This window comes from Lutra lutra, chromosome 11, assembly GCF_902655055.1.
Source record: "Lutra lutra chromosome 11, mLutLut1.2, whole genome shotgun sequence".
Taxonomy (NCBI): domain Eukaryota; kingdom Metazoa; phylum Chordata; class Mammalia; order Carnivora; family Mustelidae; genus Lutra; species Lutra lutra.
Genome location: NC_062288.1, coordinates 3,150,858 through 3,169,095, shown reverse-complemented (window position 1 = coordinate 3,169,095; position 18,238 = coordinate 3,150,858). Strand labels below are relative to the sequence as shown.

General features: G+C 49.9%; 1 protein-coding gene across 6 annotated transcripts in view; it reads right to left on the bottom strand.

Moving 5' to 3' along the window:
* The window catches only part of UPP1 (uridine phosphorylase 1), a 30,689-nt gene extending 14,241 nt beyond the window's left edge, over positions 1-16,448 (bottom strand). Inside the window, exons 1-2 of one of the 6 annotated variants that reach the window (XM_047695290.1) lie at positions 16,306-16,448; positions 9,715-9,787 (exon numbers count right to left, since the gene is read on the bottom strand). The gene's annotated coding sequence lies outside the window, so the exon portion shown is untranslated. Of the gene's footprint in view, positions 1-2,060; positions 2,067-7,248; positions 7,260-9,714; positions 9,791-9,879; positions 9,940-14,692; positions 14,715-16,305 lie in introns of those variants that run through there. The other 5 variants (XM_047695291.1, XM_047695294.1, XM_047695292.1 and 2 more) reach the window with 5 other exon arrangements.
* Positions 16,449-18,238: the final 1,790 nt, after the last annotated feature.

Genomic DNA, 18,238 nt, shown 5'->3' with positions numbered 1-18,238 from the left:
ATCATTCCCTGCATATTTTCAGACCACAATGCTCTGAAGCTAGAACTCAATCACAAGAGGAAATTTGGAAAGAACCCAAATACATGGAGACTAAACAGCATCCTTCTAAAGAATGAATGGGTCAACCAGGAAATTAAAGAAGAATTGAAAAAATTTATGGAAACAAATGATAATGAAAACACAACGGTTCAGAATCTGTGGGACACAACAAAGGCAGTCCTGAGAGGAAAATATATAGCGGTACAAGCCTTTCTCAAGAAACAAGAAAGGTCTCAGGTACACAACCTAACCCTACACCTAAAGGAGCTGGAGAAAGAACAAGAAAGAAACCTAAACCCAACAGGAGAAGAGAAATCATAAAGATTAGAGCAGAAATCAATGAAGTAGAAACCAAAAAAACAATAGAACAAATCAACGAAACTAGGAGCTGGTTCTTTGAAAGAATTAATAAGATTGATAAACCCCTGGCCAGACTTATCAAAAAGAAAAGAGAAAGGACCCAAATAAATAAAATCATGAATGAAAGAGGAGAGATCACAACGAACACCAAAGAAATACAGACAATTATAAGAACATACTATGAGCAACTCTACGCCAACAAATTTGACAATCTGGAAGAAATGGATGCATTCCTAGAGACATATAAACTACCACAACTGAACCAGGAAGAAATAGAAAGCCTCAACAGACCCATAACCAGTAAGGAGATTGAAACAGTCATCAAAAATCTCCAAACAAACAGAAGCCCAGGGCCAGATGGCTTCCCGGGGGAATTCTACCAAACATTTAAAGAAGAACTAATTCCTATTCTCCTGAAACTGTTCCAAAAAATAGAAATAGAAGGAAAACTTCCAAACTCATTTTATGAGGCCAGCATCACCTTGATCCCAAAACCAGACAAGGATCCCAACAAAAAAGAGAACTACAGACCAATATCCTTGATGAACACAGATGCAAAAATTCTCGCCAAAATACTAGCCAATAGGATTCAACAGTACATTAAAAGGATTATTCACCACGACCAAGTGGGATTTATTCCAGGGCTGCAAGGTTGGTTCAACATCCGCAAATCAATCAATGTGATACAACACATTAATAAAAGAAAGAACAAGAACCATATGATACTCTCCATAGATGCTGAAAAAGCATTTGACAAAGTACAGCATCCGTTCCTGATCAAAACTCTTCAAAGTGTAGGGATAGACGGCACATACCTCAATATTATCAAAGCCATCTATGAAAAACCCACCGCAAATATCATTCTCAATGGAGAAAAACTGAAAGCTTTTCCGCTAAGGTCAGGAACACGGCAGGGATGTCCGTTATCACCACTGCTATTTAACATAGTACTAGAAGTCCTAGCCTCAGCAATCAGACAACAAAAGGAAATTAAAGGCATCCAAATCGGCAAAGAAGAAGTCAAACTATCACTCTTTGCAGATGATATGATACTATATGTGGAAAACCCAAAAGACTCCACTCCAAAACTGCTAGAACTTGTACAGGAATTCAGTCAAGTGTCAGGATATAAAATCAATGCACAGAAATCAGTTGCATTTCTCTACACCAACAACAAGACAGAAGAAAGAGAAATTAAGGAGGTCATCCCATTTACAATTGCACCCAAAACTATAAGATACCTAGGAATAAACCTAACCAAAGAGACTAAGAATCTATACTCAGAAAACTACAAAGTACTCATGAAAGAAATTGAGGAAGACACAAAGAAATGGAAAAATGTTCGATGCTCCTGGATTGGAAGAATAAATATGGTGAAAATGTCTATGCTACCTAAAGCAATCTACACATTTCATGCAATTCCTATCAAAGTACCATCCATTTTTTTCAAAGAAATGGAACAAATAATCCTAAAATTTATATGGAACCAGAAAAGACCTCGAATAGCCAAAGGAATATTGAAAAAGAAAGCCAAAGTTGGTGGCATCACAATTCCGGACTTCAAGCTCTATTACAAAGCTGTCATCATCAAGACAGCATGGTACTGGCACAAAAACAGACACATAGATCAATGGAATGGAATAGAGAGCCCAGAAATGGACCCTCAACTCTATGGTCAACTCATCTTCGGCAAAGCAGGAAAGAATGTCCAATGGAACAAAGACAGCCTCTTCAATAAATGGTGTTGGGAAAATTGGACAGCCACATGCAGAAAAATGAAATTGGATCATTTCCTTACACCACACACGAAAATAGACTCAAAATGGATGAAGGATCTCAATGTGAGAAAGGAATCCATCAAAATCCTCGAGGAGAACACAGGCAGCAACCTCTTCGACCTCAGCCGCAGCAACATCTTCCTAGGAACATCACCAAAGGCAAGGGAAGCAAGGGCAAAAATGAACTTTTGGGATTTTATCAAGATCAAAAGCTTTTGCACAGCAAAGGAAACAGTGAACAAAACCAAAAGACAACTGACAGAATGGGAGAAGATATTTGCAAATGACATATCAGATAAAGGGCTAGTGTCCAAAATCTATAAAGAACTTAGCAAACTCAACACCCAAAGAACAAATAATCCAATCAAGAAATGGGCAGAGCACATGAACAGACATTTCTGCAAAGAAGACATCCAGATGGCCAACAGACACATGAAAAAGTGCTCCATATCACTCGGCATCAGGGAAATACAAATCAAAACCACCATGAAATATCACCTCACACCAGTCAGAATGGCTAAAATTAACAAGTCAGGAAATGACAGATGCTGGCGAGGATGCGGAGAAAGGGGAACCCTCCTACACTGTTGGTGGGAATGCAAGCTGGTGCAACCACTCTGGAAAACAGCATGGAGGTTCCTCAAAATGTTGAAAATAGAACTACCCTATGACCCTGCAATCGCACTGCTGGGTATTTACCCTAAAGATACAAACGTAGTGATCCGAAGGGGCACGTGCACCCGAATGTTTATAGCAGCAATGTCTACAATAGCCAAACTATGGAAAGAACCTAGATGTCCATCAACAGACGAATGGATAAAGAAGATGTGGTATATATACACAATGGAATACTATGCAGCCATCAAAAGAAGTGAAATCTTGCCATTTGCAACGACGTGGATGGAACTAGAGGGTATCATGCTTAGCGAAATAAGTCAATCAGAGAAAGACAACTATCATATGATCTCCCTGATATGAGGGAGAGGAGATGCAACATGGGGGGTTGAAGGGGTAGGAGAAGAGTAAATGAAACAAGATGGGATTGGGAGGGAGACAAACCATAAGTGACTCTTAATCTCACAAAACAAACTGAGGGTTGATGGGGGCAGGGGGTTGGGAGAGGGGAGTGGGGTTATGGATATTGGGGAGGGTATGTACTATGGTGAGTAGTGTAGTAGTAGTAGTAGTAGTAGTATGCTGTGAAGTGTGTAAACCTGGCGATTCGCAGACCTGTACCCCTGGGGATAAAAATATATGTTTATAAAGCTGTAAAAAAAAAAAAAAAAAAGAAAAAAGAAAGGATGAATCCCCAAGTTTTGTAGCAACATGGACGGGACTGGAAGAGATTATGCTGAGTGAAATAAGTCAAGCAGAGAGAGTCAAGTATCATATGGTTTCACTTATTTGTGGAGCATAACAAATAGCATGGAGGACAAGGGGAGATGGAGAGGAGAAGGGAGTTGAGGGAAATTGGAAGGGGAGGTGAACCAGTAGAGACTATGGACTCTGAAAAACGATGTGAGAATTTTGAAGGGGTGGGGGGTGGGAGGTTGGGGGCACCAGGTGGTGGGTATTGTAGAGGGCACGGATTGCATGGAGCACTGGGTGTGGTGCAAAAATAATGAATACTGTTATGCTGAAAAAATAAAAAATTAAAAAAAAAAAAAAGGCCCAGGATAACTCTATCCTGGAAACAAGGGAAACAAGGGAAACAAGGTCTGCCCCCAGATTCAATGACCCTGGCAAACCAGCTTGCTCACACCCTAGCTGAGTCACCTACAGGAAAGGCCACTAAATGCCCAATGTTCACATCCATCCGGTGAAGGCCCCTGAGCAAAAAACCTAGTTTCTGCTGTCACTGTCTGGGACCGGGACAAGAGAGGAAGGACTCTTCGAGATTTAAGCTCTTCGACCTCCGATTTGTTCCCAGGGCTGGGGCTCTTTAATGAACTCAGGGAAGCCACTCTCCAGATTCAGAATGCATCTCCCTCCTTAGTGACTCAGGACCTACATGCTCAATGCCCAGCCCCATGGCGGCAGAGCAGCCCCTCGGAGGGGCAAACACTTCAAACAGTGGGGGTCTCCCACCAACCTCAGCAGGTTCCTGCCTCTGAACCCACTCCTCGGAGGGGTACCCGCTCTTTTCTCCTCAGTCCCTCCACCCCTACTCCCTGGGCTGGGATTCCTTACAAAAGTATCGTGCCAGAATTCCTTTCTCCCTGAAGGGGAAGCTTATTCTAGAATCTGAGGGCAGTGATCAAAATAGCCAACCAGGGGATTAGATGACGCTCTGATGTCTTTTATCTGCTCTGCCTCTGGTGGGACCATTGTGGAGTCTGGGAACACCCATCATTTATTTCTACTGGATCAGCTAACACCCTCTTTCTGGGCAAAATCTTCAGCTGATAATGGTAAAATCCACAGCACAGCTCCCAAGATTGAGCTAGATCGCTCAAAACCTCTCCCTAGAATTAATCAATGTCCTAAAAATACAGAAGCCCTTCAGGGCCTCAAGCCCGTGACAGAGAATTTTGAGGCTCAGGGCCTCACGATCCCCTGTACCAGTCCCTGTCACACCCCTGCTTTACCTGGGAGGAAACCCAGCAGCCAGGGACGGACCTTTGTCCGAGGCCCTGCTATTCCTAACCCCTACGTGCTACTGGCACCCACGCCCACTGCAAGCGAAGTTTCCACGGTAACTGGCCTGGGGGGTGCTTGGTTAGAACTCCGGTCGGTAAGGATAGCCAGCGTCTTTCTGCCTTCACTTGGGGAGAACAGCAGGACACCCCAGCAGTCACGCCCCAGGGTGACCCCGAGGGTCCTTCAAAGGCTGACTTGGATGACAGAAAGTTTTCAACAGGCTGGACTTGGTTACAATGTGTAGAGGATTTGCTCTTCCGCTCCCTTCCCAGATGTCTTCACAGGGAGGTGGTGTCCCCCGTCAAACTTCTGACCTGAAAGGGACCTACAGTCTCCAAAGAAAAGTTGCAGTTTCCACCAAGCCAGGCTCAGTATTTATGGTACCTGGTCTCCGAAAGATGACTTGATCGGGACCCAGGCAGACTCAAAGGCTTCCTGAATTTCCCCAAACCGAAAACCAAGCGCCAATCAGGAGGCTTCCCAGGGCTGGCTGGCTATTTTCCACACTGGATTCCACACTTGCCCCTCATGGCTCAGGCTGTATAATCTTTACTAAAAAAGGACAGACTTGACCCTATTATTTGGAAAGAGGCAGACGACATGGTCTTTGAGACTTTAAAGAAAGTCTAACCAAATGCTCTGCCCTCAGACATCCTAATTATCAACAGCCTTTTTCCCTCCGGGAAGGAGATACCCTTAGAGTGCTCACCTCCAAAAACACAGGGACCACCATGGCATCAAAGCCAAAAATTAGGCCCTGTGGCTGGGGGCCATACCCCTGGCCTCAGGGCCATTCCTGCTACTGCCCTCTTAGTTAAGGTCACTGCAGAAATTGTTACCCTACCTGTGCCCCACACAGAAGCCCTGCCAAATTCTCCTGACATTCAAGCCTTTTTAGTCAGGGGACTCCTGGGGGGCTCAGTAGGTTAAGCGTCTGCCTTTGGCTCAGGTCATGATCTAAGGCCCTGGGATGGAGCCCCATGTCAGGCTCCCTGCTCATTGGGGAGTCTGCTTCTCCCTCTCCTCCTCACTCATGCTGTTACTATCTCATCTCTCTCTCTCTCTCTCAATTAAATAAAATCTTTTATCTATTTTTTTTAAAAGACTTTTCAGCCTCAATCAACCTCACCTCCTATGACACCCTCCTGGTAACCACTCCTCTTACAACAGTAACTCTTTCTGGTCCCAGGAGCCTCATCTTTCTCCCCTCCTTCCAGGATAAACCCCTCCCCCCCAGGACAGCTTCACCTGGACAGATCACCTGGTGACTCCTGGTAACCATTTCCAGGGACCTGCTCTAACCAGTGCAGACTTTTCACGGTTTCCTGATGGTTTCTTATTTAAAGGATGAGATATCGTAGTGGGTTTGCTGTTGCAAATCCCTGGGAGTCGCTGAGGCAGGACCTTTAACTCTGGCTACTTCCGCCCAAATGGTGACTCATACGCCTTTACCTGAGCTGTGTTTCAGTCATGGGCAAAACCACAAACATTCATGCTGACAGTCGCTATGCCTTTTGGGAAGGAAGCTCTGGACTTGGGAATGGGGCAACAGATTTTCTTACCTTCATGGATAAGATTAAAAATGACTCCTAGGTCCAACATTTATTGGGCGCCATGTTTTTGCTGATGGCTCGAGCTATTGCTAAGGTTTTGGGGCCTTCTAGAATCAACTCCCTGGAGGCCCAAGGACACCACCCCATTGATATTTCCACCCAAATGCTGCCCCGAAGGAGTCCAACAGCCAGACCTCTGTCATATTCCAAAGAGATGCTTTTCCAAATGATAATTAGGAAAAATGGACCAGAGATCCCCAACAATTGGCCCCAGAAAAGTTAAATCAGTATTGGAAATCTAATAACTGTTGGTTTGATAAAACAGAGAATTGGGGTTTAGACCAAGTAACAAACTGGACCTACCAGAAATTTTAAATTCCCAGTACTTACAACCGTACACACATTAAACCATTGGTTTACTGTGAAAAGGACAGTGTTCATGAACCAATATTGACGGGGACCCTGTTTATCCCACTTGTCCAAAATACAATCCCAGGAAACATACCCATCCTGCCTAATGGACCAAATGAGGTTTGGCCAACGGGCTACACCCAGATCCCTCCATGTCACGGATACAAATCTGTTTCAGTCATGGTTTGTACGTTTCCCTACTGGATCAAAGCCTTGCCTTGTGGACAGGCCAACACCTCTTCTGTGGCTACGACGCCGTGAGGACAGATGAGCCTACACTGTGCTGGGGGAAGACCATCTTACCAGTCAGGTGCTTCAGCAAGTCTGGCTGGTTTTACGACACTTCCACTGTGCACACCACCCTCAAACCTCAGAGGTGCTCAAACGCACTAAGGGCCTTACGGAGACTCAAGCGGCAACTTGTGCGGAGACCCTGCAAACACGTCGATCAAAGGCACAGTCCTTACTCATTCTGCATCTCAGATCTGCCTGCTTGGGAACCCCCGGACTCTCTCTGAGATGGTCCCGGGAAGCCCAACGCTCGAGGTCAACCGAAGACCCGGCAGGACAAGGCAGACGAGAGCGACGTAGACATGACCTTGCCCGTGACGCTGCTCTACTGCCCCAGCCTGAGAAAGAGAAGCTTTCCTCATCCCCTGACCCTGTTCTCCCTGAAATGCATGCTTGTCCTCTGTCCTCGGAGGCTGGCCCTTGGTTTCACAACAGCTCGCTTGCCCAGGGTACTAATTCTCTTTTGCTCCCTAATACACCCCCACCTGTTACTGGTAAAGTAACTGTCAGTTTTACCTTCCTTTTTTTTTTTTTTTTAGATTTATTCATTAATTTATCTGAGGGGGAGGAGGGGCAGGAGGAGGAGTCAAGCAGACTCCCTGCTGAGCGTGGAGTCCCACGGGGCTCCATCTCAGGACCCTAAGATCATGATCAAGCTGAAGCCAAGAGTCAGAGGGTTAGGAGAACGGACACCCCCCTCCAGTGGGAATCCACCTGGTGCTTCTGGCGTTTGACTCCTCAACAACGTGACGACTACTAACAGCTTGTCGCTGACCAAAAGCCTTCCAGGAAACAGAAGCACGTGGTGAGCACGTTATCTTGTATGTTATATGTATTTTATACCATACTCTTACGACGCAGCTGGAGAAAAGAAAATGTTATTTAAAGTATCATAAGCAAGAGAAAATACATTGATAGCACTTTGTGTATTTATCAAAAGAAATCCACACATGAGCGGATCTGCCCAGCTCAGATCGTGGCTATTCCAGGGTCAACAGCTCCGGGTCCTCATCCCCTCTCCTGCCTGGAGCTCTTAACACCTTTGGCATTTCCTAGGAGTGGAGAGCAGGAAGATTGTCTCTTGTTAATGACGACAGTGGGAAACTGCCTAAGGATGGGGGCTGGTTGCCAGGGAAACCGATTACCTGGTTAGAGGTCGGCAGTTTCAGCCCACCCCCCCTACCTCTGGGGTGGGCTTCAGATTGAATCAATCACTAATGACCAATGACTCATCAATCACGCCCATGTAACAAAACTCCCATGAAAACCCAAAAGGACAGGATCTGGAGAGCTCCCGGGTTGGTGAGCAGCTGGAGATGAGGGGACCGTGGGCACTGGGGGGGCATGGGAGCCCCACGCCCCCTCCCCAGGCCCCATCAGGGCAGCTTTTCTGTTCCTTTGATAACAAACCGATGATGCAGGGAGTAATCCCTATCTCTGAGTTCTGTGAGCCGCTCCAGTGACTTCATCAAGACAGGGAGGAGCCGTGGGAACGTCTGGTCTGTGGCTGGTCACTCAGAACCAAGGTGACAGCCTGGACGTGCGGCTGGCATCAGGGAGGGCAGTGCTGGGGGACCGACCCGGGACCTGTGGGTCTGACTGTGCCTCCGGGCAGATGGTGTCCAAAGTGAGCTGCACTGGACATTGCAGAATCAGCGGTAGGAAACCCAGACATGTGTCTGAATTGTCATGGGTGATCAGAATCTTTGGCCCTGATTCCAGGCAAGCAAGCACAGCACTGATCACACAAATTCACGCCGACAGCCAGGCTTCGTCCGAGTCTGCTTCCAGGAAGTGCAACCATCGGCAGTGCCCTGCAGGGACTGGCCCCGGGCTGCCCGCTGGGGCCCCCCTTCCTGCCCTCCCTCTCCGCGGGCTCTCACGTCTCCACAGAGATCCGAGAGGGGCCTTGGGGTGTCACAGCTGCATCAGTAGTAGGGCTACAGCTGGCCCACAGGCAGACAGCACTCCCCAGTGAGAGCAGTACTGCTCACAGAAGCCCCTTCCTCCTAAACAGCCAGCACCCTCCAGAAGGCTAATTTTTCTTCTGCAGGGCACCGGGAGCAAAAGAGGAAGAGTTAGACCTATTAGACTGTGCCCTCCCAAGGGGCAGCAGACAGAATCCAAAAAAGGAAACGAAGCTTCAGAGAAAGCATCCTGTCTGGCATGGGGAGAAAGTGCCGCCGCCCACACTTGCTTGCTCTTCTTGTCTCCGAAGCAGAGGAAACATCTCCCTGCCCAGTCCCTGCCCTGCACAGCCCCCGAGCTCAGCACTTCCTGAGTCCGCCTGGCCCGCTTCCCTTGGCATCCCTTCTAGGCTGCGAGCCTCCCCAAAACGGACCCGGTCCTGCACTCAGTAAAAGATTGAACCAGCTTGGGCCTGAGAAAACCCCAGACTTCAGCAATGTTCTGAACAGAAAGATCCCTGCTAATGCACAGACAAGGCCTGCATGGCCAGTCCAGGCTTAAGGACCAAAGATGCATCGCCCTCTCCAAGGGGCACATTCTACCAGCACCCCCCCCCACCCCCGCCCGCACAAAGGTCGAAGCCAGGAGGAGGTAAAGGAGGTGCCTCACTTTTCGGGACAAGCAGGGGTGGAAACCTGGAGCCCATCTGCCCTTGTGGGTAGCTGCCCACTCACCTAGCTTCTTCCAGCGGCCACGGGTGAACTGGCAATGGTGAGAAGCAGGTGTTGGCTCTTGGAAAAGCAGCCCCTGGTGATGAGAAGCAAAGAGGTAATAATGTATTTCCAAACAAGTTTCCCACTTGGCAAAAAATGAGCAAAGTTACATTGTGTTCTTCCAACCTTCAGAGGATTCAGGAACTCGGCTCCTCAGCACTGCAGTCCTGTTTGCCCCGCTGGGGTTTAGTGTAGAAAAGGAGGAGGAGCCCCCGTTGCAGGGTCCACTGCCCCCAGCATCCGCCAGGGCCCATTAGCTCCCCCTTACAACTTAGATCACAGACAAAAGGTATTGGGCCAGAGGAGGGAGCTTCTGTGGGAGGGCAGGGTGCTCAGTGAGGAAATGGGTGATGGGGGTTTCCAAACACCCCTCCAGGGCAATCTAACCAAGAGAGGTCATGGGTAGGATTTAGGGCAGATTTCTGAGGAAGGCTGTTTCAATGGTTTAGCTGATTTAAAATGATCACACACCCCAGACATTTCCCCTTGCACAGATGATACAAATAACGCCTTCCCTAACAATACGTGCTTGTTGGTAGAAAACAGGACTTCCAGTCTGGGCATCTCAGAACGAACCCTGGTGCCCATTCCACTTCCTGTTTCCCGCGCAGCCCAGAGATGCCAACTTGGCAAAAGGCGGTCCCTGAGTTAGTCCGCTGCCGCATTATCCATCCGTGAAAGGCTTGGGGTGACCAGCTCCCTCCTCATCCCCCACCAACAAGGCTGCTAGTGCAAAGCAAGGTGCATGGACAGACTTGCTTACACTACATGGTGCTGTTAGCTCCCTGGGGGGAAGCTTCATGCATTTACCAACATCACTAGAAAAGGCATTAACTCTCCCTAAAATGCCAGAAAGGGCTAAGCTTGGCCTGCGTCAGTCACTGACCTTGGGGAAAGGTCAAAGGCCAAGTGCTCAGGCAGTGTGTCCCAAGGTGGGGGCAGGGGGGTGGCTCTGAAAGGTAGAGGTGGGGAATGACAGAGATTTGAGCTCCTGAAATCCCTTATCTGCCTACAGGTAAAGCCTCCTGAAAGAACGCAATTGTTAAGAATTAGCTCCCAGAGGGGCGCCTGGGTGGCTCAGTGGGTTAAGCCGCTGCCTTCGGCTCAGGTCATGATCCCAGGTCCTGGGTTCGAGCCCCGCATCGGGCTTTCTACTCAGCAGGGAGCCTGCTTCCTCCTCTCTCTCTCTGCCTGCCTCTCTGCCTACTTGTGATTTCTCTCTGTCAAATAAATAAATAAAAATCTTTAAAAAAAAAAAAAAGAAGAAGAATTAGCTCCCAGAGAGCAACCATAATCTCTTCTCTGAGAAAAACCTGAGCAGACACTGTCACTATCCTATCTATTTTCCTGAGAAAAAAATTAATCTTTCCAAAGTGCTTTGTTTCCCTAAGTTGCTTTTCTGTGCTCCCCCAGAAGCCATTTGTTCTCCCAGAAGTGTCCCTCCGCACCCCCCATGCCCTATTCAGATGGTAAAGAAGCCCCCACATTCTAACCACCTCCCCAAGCCACATTTTTGTTAACTCCCTATGTAGACATAAATAAAAATCCATCTTTTCTCTTGCTATTCTGTCTTTTGTCATTTTAATTTGCAGCCTCCAAGAACTTCACCTAAGAGGATAGAAGTTTTTCTCCTCAACACATGATTCCAGGACAACTGGAGGGACACGAGCCTGAGCAGAGATGTGCTAAGAACAGAAAAGTGGGGTACATTCTGGATCTCAAAGATGAAATCTGAAGGACTGACTGGAAGGTGGTACTGGGATGAGGCTGGTGGGGATGCCTGGGTCTAGCCAAGATGACACTGTCACCCACTAGGCATGGGGCTAAGGTAGGCTGTTTCACTTGCGACACCATGGTTTAGCACAAGACAGTTGTGTCTTCAAGAAGCGGGTTTGAAAAGTGAGAGATAAAGCTCGCTGGGGGGAAACAGGGTGGGTGGGAATTCAGGGTCAAAGGCAAATTACCGAAACCAACAATTGAGGGGAGCCAAGGACATGAGAGGGCCAGCAAGGGAGCAAGACAGTGACCAGGGCAATATCTTGTCAGTGCAGAAGGACACACTGACCCAAAGCTGTGTTTCAAAAGTCTAATCTTTGAGCATCATCAGCCCTGGATGAGGGCTGTCCCTGGTGTCCCTCTGTCCTGAGGGAGGGGCTTCCGTGGAGAGCAGAGAGCTCTTCCACAGCCCAGCCAAGGGCTCCACAGCGGGACCGGCACCCCAGGAGGGTACCAGCCTGGAGGCCAGTAGAGGCAGCACTGCTTCCAACACTGCCCCAGGGTCCTCCATCTTCTCCCCCAGGGAAGGACGCATCCACTTCCCCAAGAACAGTCTCCTCCTACCTCCCCAGGACCCTATGTGCTTCTCTACACAACGGGAAGGTGTCCCTACAACCTGCCGCGGAGGTTCAACCGCTCAGAGAAATCCGGGCTTGGGTCTGGCTCTCAGGCTCCCTGGGGAAGAGCCTCCACTGTGAGCATCGGGGCTCCCCATGCAACTGCTCCCCATCCAACTCGTAAAAATACAAACCCTGTAGCTGATGTTGGTTTCCTTGGGGTTGTTCTTAGTTGTAACCCAGAAAACTAAAAATCAGATAGTTTACACTCAGTGTAAAAAACACTCAGTGTATATAAATGTTGATAAAGCATTTTTTAAAAGATTTTATTTATTTGAGAGAGAAAGAGAGCAAGGAGCAGGGGGAGAAGCACACTCCCCCTTGATCAGGGAGCTGGGGACCTCGACATGGGTTCGATCCCAGCATGCTGGGACCCTGACCTGAGCCCAAGGCAGATGCTTAACCGACTAAGCCACCCAGGCACCCCTATAAAACATTTTTGAATGAACACAGTTCAAAAGCAAATGAGCATGTCTGTCTGTATGTATGGGAGAGAGAGAGGGAGGAAAACGGTCAATGTTTATCTTTACAGAGTAGGTAAAGCTGAAAGTTTCACTTCCTGTTTTATATTTGTGCTTATATATGTAGATATATATATTTCTTATATATATTCTTATATATAAGATTTATACATATCATATATATTAAAAATATATATCTTATATATATATATATTCTTATATATAAATCTGTTATATCTTTTTATTAAGTTTTATTTATTTAAGTAATCTCTATACCCAGCTCGGGGCTCAAACACAGGGCCGATCAAGAGTCACACTCTCGGGGCGCCTGGGTGGCTCAGTGGGTTAAAGCCTCTGCCTTTGGCTCAGGTCATGATCCCAGGGTCCTGGGATCGAGCCCTGCATCCGGCTCTCTGCTCAGCAGGGAGCCTGCTTCCTCCTCTCTCTGCCTGCCTCTCTGCCTACTTGTGATCTCTGTCAAATAAATAAATAAAATATTAAAAAAAAAAAAGAGTCACACTCTCGGGGCATCTGGGTGACTCAGTCATTAAGCGTCTGCCTTCAGCTCAGGTCATGACCCCAGTGGAATTGAGACCCACATCAGGCTCCCTGCTTGGCGAGGAGCCTGCTTCTCCCTCTCCCTCTGCCCCTGCTTGTGTTCCCTCTCTCCCTGTGTCTCTCTCTGGCAAATAAATAAATAAAATCTTAAAAAAAAAAAAAAAAAGTCACACTGTCCATGGACAGAGCCAGCCAGAAACCCCTAGTTTCATTTTCTTAACAATGAGTTTGTATTAATTTTATGATCACCAAAGAAAACAAAGTCCTCTTGGACAAAAGCCCAGGTAAAAAACTAATTTATTATTATTTATAACTAAAACATTAGGCGGTGCCCACAGGTGTGGAAAGCCCTGGAGCTAAGAATGTGATTTGTGGGATCATGAAGTTTATGTGGAAAGAGCTAGAAACCTGGCCTCCAAAAAGGGGAGGAAAAGGGCAGATTGGCTGAGCCTAGCTGAGCAGGGCTGGGCAGGGTGGAGGAGGAGCGGGGAGTGCTAGGAGGGGGAGGATCTGGCAGCCTGAAGACTGCTTGCCTCAGTGGCCTTCGAAGCAGCCCAGCTCTCCAAATTTTTGCATTTCTAGGTCACTCCCCATTGAAGGGGCAGCCAGGTGAGGGGTGCAGGGTGCGGGTGCGGGTGCCGGGCTGAGCTCTGGCCTCATGGCCAGTTCCAAGCCAGCCAGGGAGATTGCTGCCAGAGACCTGAGTCATCAGGCAGGTCACCCGGCCAAGCCCTGCCCTGGAAGGGAGACAGATCTATGGACAGCCTGTGAGGCTGTGTGATGTCTCCCCAGTGGGCGCTTCCAGGCCACTGGACAGGTTATCAGAGACACAAACTGTGAAAGGACACACGCCCCGTGCCAGTTCTATCTCTACCCTGTCATTTTTGACTATGGTTTCTCTTCACACCTGCCAGACAGACGGATGACAGTGTTCATACTGTAACACTTGTTCAGCGCTGGCCCAATGCGTGCTCCCATCCACTGGTGCTCCCCAGGTTTAGGAAAGAAAGAAAAGAAAGAGGAAAGGAAGGGAGGGAGAGAGGGAGGGGAGAGGAAGGAGAGACAAAGAGGGAAAGAGAAAGAGAAAAGGAAGGGAAGAGGGGAGGGGAGGGGAAGAGAGAGGAGAGGAGAGGAGAGGGAAGAAAAGTAAAAGAAAAGGAGTCCAAAATGAACTCACTTGCCCCAGGACAGCAAACCAAGACCTAATATCGGTTAAATTGAAACCAAATGGGAGACCAGCCTCAAAAAAAAAAAAAAAAAAAAAAAAAAAAAAAAAAAAATCCAAGCAGAAGAAAGGGTTCGTCATACAAAGTTTTCTTTTGCAAGCCTAGCTTGACCCCAACCACTTCTTCGTTAAGCCTCTGGAAATCGAGAGGGAAACTGAGTTTCCCCAGAGATGGCTGATGATGACTGGTCCGGGTGATGTAACCGGGACCAATCCCCTACGGGTTAAGAAGATGCTAACTTTGCAGCGACGCCCCGTGAAGAACAGCGGCTGACTCCCCGCTGTGCTGGAGCCCGACCTACCTTTAAGCCCCCCGGGGTCCCTGCTCCTTTGAGCGCCCCTATTTGCAAACTGTCTCCTCCTGGCGCGCAGGACAAACTTACTAATTGCTACTCCGGTGAATCAGCGGCTTTACTGCTGTTCTCTCCGAACTTTTGACAGTTTTAACCCATCCGCCTCTCCGAAATGTGACTTTTTTTTTTTTTAATTTTATTTTTTATAAACATATATTTTTATCCCCAGGGGTACAGGTCTGCGAATCGCCAGGTTTACACACTTCACAGCACTCACCATAGCACATACCCTCCCCAATATCCATAACCCCAACCCCCCTCTCCCAGCCCCCCTCCCCCCATCAACCCTCAGTTTGTTTTGTGAGATTAAGAGTCACTTATGGTTTGTCTCCCTCCCAATCCCATCTTGTTACATTTATTCTTCTCCTACCCCCTTAACCCCCCATGTTGCATCTCCTCTCCCTCATATCAGGGAGATCATATGATAGTTGTCTTTCTCCGATAGAAATGTGACCTTTAACCAGTCCACCTGCGATCACCTGGTCACAGCAGTGACAGACTCCTGCCCCTCCCCCAGAGGAAGATGACCTTGCCGTAACAACCCTTTCCTTTCACAGGAACTTTCATCTGGTCCGGTCAGGTCCCTCTGCCCCCACCCTCAGGCCCCCAACCCCTCCCTTTCTGCCTGTAAAAGTCTTCCCTTCCCAGCTCCCCGCAGCTCCTTTCTGCTTGCTGGACGGGACATGGCCGAACCGGTGAGTGACAAATAAAGCCAATGGGCTTCTCAAACCTATCCCAAAAATTTTTAAAAAATTTTAAAGAGCAAAAATCATCCTCCAAATAGTAACTTTACTTACCACCCCCCCCCCAAAGAAAAGGGGGGGGTGTTCTAGGGGGGTTCTAGGTGTTCTCTGGTTTGGGCTGCGGAGAAGCCAGTCCCCACTCTGTCCACCACCACCAGAGGCCACACCCGCAGCGCTCTGCGCGGGCTGGGGGTCCGGGACCCCGGCGGCTGTGGTGGGGTCAGGAAGCGCATCTTTCTCGGCCCCGCGCAGCACACCGTGAGCGCTCTCCCTGCGCGCCCTGCTCCCAAATGCACCCCCATCCCTCTCCCAGAACATTCTCCCCACGCACCTTCTGGGCGCTCTCCCTGCGCGCCCTGCTCCCGGCGCACACTCTCCCCAGCCCTCACCCAGTATGCCGCTCCCTGAATCTGCTCTCCGCCAACCCCGCACCCAGCTCCACAAGCTCCCAGCTCATACGTCCTGCGCACCCTCTCTCTGCACTCCTTTCCCCGCGCGCGCTGCTCCCGGGGCACCTTCCCCGAACGGCCTCGCGATATACTCCCCTCCCTGCACTTTCCCCGCACCCTGCTCGTCCTCCCCGTGCGCGGTGCTCCCGGGGCACCCTCTGCGCACGCCTTCACGGTATATTCCCCTCGTCGCATCTCCTCCCTACCTCTCCCCGCACCCTGTTCATCCTCCCCGCAACCTGCTCGACCTCCCCGCTCACCCTGCTACCCTCATGTCCTTCCCAGCCAAAGGCTGAGTCACCTCCCCAGCAGGTGACACGAAAGCATGGTTCCCGAAAGCGGAACCCCAAGCCCGCCGTGGACCACACACCTGCGCGAGGTACCCACAAGGTCAATTTCGGATCTGGGTCTGCGCTCTGAGTCCGGATCCCCTGCCCGCCGCTGTCCCCTCCCTGCCGCGTTCCGGGAAGGCTGACCCCAACTCCGCCCAAAGTTCCTTCCTCATTTAGCGGGTGGGGTGGTGCGTCACCGGGGACATCCCTGTTACTCATTAAGCCGCTCCACCGCGCAGAAAACCTCTTGTCAGCCTTAAAACAGTAAACAGCCGAGGTTATCCAGCAGCGGATGGGCTTATTCTGGAAAGCGCAAACTGCCATCGTGGCAAGCCAAGTCTTGCGCACCATAGGCAAAGGGCGCTAACAGAGGAGAGAGTACCCTCTCCCGGTGGAAGGGGGGAGTTGGGAGGAGCTTTGACCAAACGTTCTTTGGAGGAAAAATGAGCCGGAGGTGGTCTCTCATTGGCCGCAGGTGAGGGCCGGAGGCGGAGGTGGCCTCCCATTGGATGCAGGCACGAGCGGCAGGCTGTTGCCGGGTAGAAAGGAAATCCACCCCCCCACCCCCACCCCACCCCCACCCCCCACCCCACCCCACCCCACCCCAGCTGGACTAGAGGGGGATGCAGCAGGTGGTTTTGACAGACTGCGGTGGCCGCACCTCCAGCTCCAGAACCACTGGAAAGAAAAAACAGGTGGAACCAGCCCTGGGCGGGGTGGGGGAGCCGGGGGTGTCAGGGAAAGGGGGCTGGGCCATGTCTGTTGCAGTCGCTTGATCTCTCCAGCCCCTTCTCTGGGGCTTTTTTCTGGGACCCTCTGGATACCAGGAGTTCGCTAGTAACTGGAAAGCCAGGAGATGCTGGCGCAGGGAGGGAAATGACTCATTCAGTCGGTCGCCGGCTGAGACTGCAGGGCCTGGCAGCAGGCCAATACTGCCGGCCAACCCGCGCCACCGGGCAGGTGCCTGGGACAGGCATCCAGCACCCGGGAGCTCGGCTCCTGAGCACCTCTGGAGATGTCCCCACCCAGGGCCCCATGACCTCGTGCACTCAGAACTTTGTCTTCCATTTCTAAGAGGCAGCCCATGAACTGGCAAATCGAATACCAAAGACATGTTTGTCAAGCTGACCCCTCAGGAATGGGACAGACTGGAAAGGTCACTGTGGTCATTTCTAAACCACACCTGAAAGCCCCGCCCACCAGCCGGCCACCTCCAGGCAATGCTGCAGGCGGAGATGCCAAGGACACACAGGCCCTCACCCCCGCCGGGCCAGCCCCAAGGGCCTGGGACATCTGCGGACAAGTGCTCTGAGTGGCCTCACACACAAGCAAGTCACGCCACGAGAGCCACTGGAGAATAATGACCACTCCTGTCTGGCTTACCGGCACGGAGGACTAAGTTCGCTCTATTCAAACCCTCCCAGAAGGAGCTGAGAGTAGTGTGGAACTGTTAACTGAGGCTCTTCCCGGCTTGGCCCCACACCCCAAGGCTAGGGACCAGCCACTTCTCCTTTTCCATCTCAGCTGCTCTCCTGCATTCAGACAGCAGGCAGAAACTTCAAAGATCGGAGAATGGTGGTTTCCAGACAGCCAGCAGGCCGTGAAACTGTGTCATGGGTCACAGCCGGCGTTTGGGTTGTCGATGAGGAGGAATGGAGAAGGAAAAGCAGCTGCAGTCTCTCACGCTGGGAAGGGACCTTCTCGGCAGGAAAGCCAGGACCTCTGGGAATTGTCCAGCCTGGGGCCCCAGAGGCAGATATAACCACGTGCCAACACTGTCGCCTGCCCCTCTGCTGTCACACAGCTCTGCAGGGTCTCAGTGTTCCACACACCCTCCCACTTTGACTGCTTTTGCTCTGAACGGTTACCGCACATAGGAATTCTCCCCCAGTACATCCAGGAATCCCGAAAGTTCCTTTATTAACTGGTGCTCAGCCCATAGTGACCTTGGCCTCCTGGAAAATCACTCCA